This window comes from Monodon monoceros, unplaced genomic scaffold (assembly GCF_005190385.1).
Source record: "Monodon monoceros isolate NGI ecotype Baffin Bay Population unplaced genomic scaffold, NGI_Narwhal_1 Super_Scaffold_16, whole genome shotgun sequence".
Lineage (NCBI taxonomy): Eukaryota > Metazoa > Chordata > Mammalia > Artiodactyla > Monodontidae > Monodon > Monodon monoceros.
Window position 1 is genome coordinate 79,715,462 of NW_021703772.1, and position 3,714 is coordinate 79,719,175.

The following is a 3,714-nucleotide window of genomic DNA, read 5'->3' on the forward strand; positions in this document are numbered from 1 at the left end:
ACACACACACACACACACACACACACACACACACACACACACACACAGAGTGTATTGAGAGATTGCTGTAAATCCTGGCAGTGTTAACCAGAAGAGTAAGTAGGCACGGACCTGGTTACTCTCCCTTTCTCCTTTCCTTTAGTCATACAACCAATCCTATTAAAATCTTCCCCTGTCAATTTTCCCCAGCTGTTTTCCCCCACCGTTCCTGCTGTCACCATCCTTGTCTAGCCCTTGATGATGGCAGTAGTGGACTAATTAATTTCTTCTATCAGGCTTCCCTCTTCCAATCCATCAACTTCTCCATGAACAGATTTATCTTCTCATATTGCAATCATCACCTCGTCTCAAAATCTTTAATGGCTCCCATTTTCTGTAGAACAAAGACCAAATTCTTAATCGTGGCCTTCCACAATCTGTTTCCAAACCGCCACTCCAGACTTATGTCACTGATTACTGTACGACAAAATATATACAACACAGCGAAGCAAACTCTCTCCTCACGGCTCCCCACACTCTCTTGTCTGTGATTTCATGTCTGTGATTTCCACCATATTTTTTTCATTTCCTTTTAAAAAATCTAAATCCTCTCCTTCAAGTTCCAATTCATATTCTTTCTCTTTTCCTTAACTTCCCCCTTGTCAATGGCCACTCTTCCCTCTGAACCGTTTTAACAACCATAAGTCAAGTTGCTGGGTAATGCTGATTCTTGAGATTTTTGGAATATTGAGAGGTAGAAGGTGGGTGAAGAGTATGGCCTTTAGAATTGCAAGTGGTTTTCTATCTTTAGAGGTAGAGATTCCAATTCAGTTTTGTGGGAGATTGTTTTGGGGTGTAGTAATCATCAGTTTTAGTCAAACGTTGGGACATAGGGTAAGACCACACCGCTCTTTTGAAGTTAGGAGTGGGCACATGACTTACTTTGGCCAATGAATGGAGAATTTAAGTGACATGTGATACTTCTGGTTGTAAGCGTCAAGTCAATGGGTGATTTTCCGAATTCTTCCTGCTGCCTTAGCAACCAGCAATATAACCAAGAGTGGCTGAAACCTCAGTCTGATTCTAGAAGATGATATAGAAAAGAGTCCATCAAATCACCAAGTCACCTCTCCTCGGTGAGCCGGAGTCCATCAACTCATGACTCTTATAGCTCACCCATGATTAGTAGACAACAGGAGCAAGAAATTAATCTTGGGGCTTCCCTGGTGGCGCAGTGGTTGAGAGTCCGCCTGCCGATGCAGGGGACACGGGTTCGTGCCCCGGTCCGGGAAGATCCCACATGCCGCAGAGCGGCTGGGCCCGTGAGCCATGGCCGCTGAGCCTGCGCATCCGGAGCCTGTGCTCCGCAACGGGAGAGGCCACAACAGTGAGAGGCCCGCGTACCGCAAAAAAAAAAAAAAAAAGGAAATTAATCTTGATTTTTAAGTCACTAAGATTTAGGGGTTGTTTGTTGTTCCTGCATATTCTGAATATGCAAGATATATCCTAGCCCATCCTGAGTGACACACTAAGAAAATCTTCAAAATGCACCTTTCACTCCATAAATAAAGATGTCCTTCCAGTATTGGGGGAACTCTCTGAAAGCATAATTTACTTAAACGCAGTGTTAAATTACTGAGAGTTGAGCTGAGAGTTTATATCACAAGACCAAGGGTGAAGAATCTGAGTACCAGCTCTTAAGCATCATTTCAGGATTCTGGAAATGCTGGGTGTTGCTTTGAAGATCAACTAAACAGATGGGCATGCGTGTTCCTGGGAAGGGAAGGCTTCTCTCCTCATTTCCACGGCAACTGGAGCTGCCGTAGCTCAAGGAGGAGGGACTTTTGGAGCATCCACAAGACTGCTGTCTCCTGAGGAGAATCAGCAGCAGGCTAACAAACAGGCCCTTTGGAGAACAGTTGACATTGGCAGAGGGAACTGTAGCCACAGAGAAAGATCACAGCAGTTAGTTATTGGCTGAGGGTGAAGGCTGATTCCAGTAGACAGACTTTTGTGAGCACAAGTGAAGTAACCCTTGGAGAGTCCCAGCAATAATTACAGGATGTTTTGGAATTAGGGCTTGGAGTCAATGTCATTTGGACCATAAAATAAAGGTGACCTCGTTTATTACTAGATAAGCCATATAATATATGTAATACAATTATTATTTGTAAAGTTTATTTATTCTTATTAGTTGGTTTATAATGACAGATTTTCACTTCATACTAAAATCTCATCTTCACAAATATATTGCTTCTTTTTTGTTTAAATTTTTATTTTGTTTATTTATTATTTTTGGCTATGTTGGGTCTTCATTGTTACACACGAGCTTTCTCTAGTTGCAGCGAGCGGGGTGCAAGGGCTTCTCATTGCGGTGGCTTCTCTTGTTGTGGAACACTGGCTCTAGGTTCATGGGCTTCAGTAGTTGTGGCATGCAGACTCAGTAGTTGTGGCTCACGGGCTCAGTAGTTATGGCTCGCGGGCTCAGTAGTTGTGGCTCACGGGCTCTAGAGAGCAGGCTCAGTAGTTGCGGTGCACAGGTTTAGCTGCTCCGCAGCATGTGGGATCTTCCTGAACCAGGGCTCGAACCTGTGTTCCCTGCATTGGCAGGCGGATTCTTAACCACTGTGCCACCAGGGAAGTCCCTATATTGCTTCTTGAAGGCAAGGAAAATTTTTAGTATAAAATGGGCAATTAATAGGGGATTGTTAATATTGATAATGAAGTTGTGGAAGAATTTTATTTTGAGCAAAAAAAGATCATTTTATTTTCATGGTGGGTAGAATTTAATGTACCTCTAGTAAATAAAAAATCTGAATTTCAATGATAGAAAGGAACTTAGAGAAAATTTTGTCCAGTGGCTTCAAAATGGGCTTGGAGGAGGCCTTGCTGTAATTTCAATAGGACATCAAAGGCCTTACATTTTTCCATGCAAGCTACTCCACTTGTATCTGTTCTGTTAGTGGGTTCTATAGGCAAATCCATTTGATGAATGAGTCTGCTGTTAATGTAAGATTGACCTGGACCTTTGACTAGATTGATATAGTTCAACTACCTTTTTTTTTTTTTTTAACATCTTAATTGGAGTATAACTACTTTACAATGGTGTGTTAGTTTCTGCTGTATAACAAAGTGAATCAGCTATATGTATACATATATCCCCATATCTCCTCCCTCTTGCGTCTCCCTCCCATCCTCCCTATCCCACCCCTCTAGGTGGTCACAAAGCACCAAGCTCATCTCCCTGTGCTATGCGGCTGCTTCCCACTAGCTATCTATTTTACATTTGGTAGTGTATATATGTCCATGCCACTCTCTCACTTCATCCCAACTTCCCCTTCCCCCTCCCTGTGTCCTCAAGTCCATTTTCTATGTCTGTGTCTTTATTCCTGTCCTGCCCCTAGGTTCTTCATAACCATTTTTTTTTTTAGATTCCATATATATGTGTTACCATATGGTATTTATTTTTCTCTTTCTGACTTACTTCACTCTTCAACTATCTTATTTTATACAAGGTCAACACATATTAAATGGGTCGTCCAAGGGCACGGATCTGGTAAAAGCCAAGAAATCAGGTCTCCTGCTAGCCACCCTGGTGTTACCAACCACAGTTATTCTTAATGATTTGGATTCTTTATTGTTTTTAATGCATTACTGAATTATTTATTTTGCAGTTCCGTAAAAGTCTCATTTTCTGCTTTAACCAGACACTTAAAAAAAATTCTTTCAGAAGTG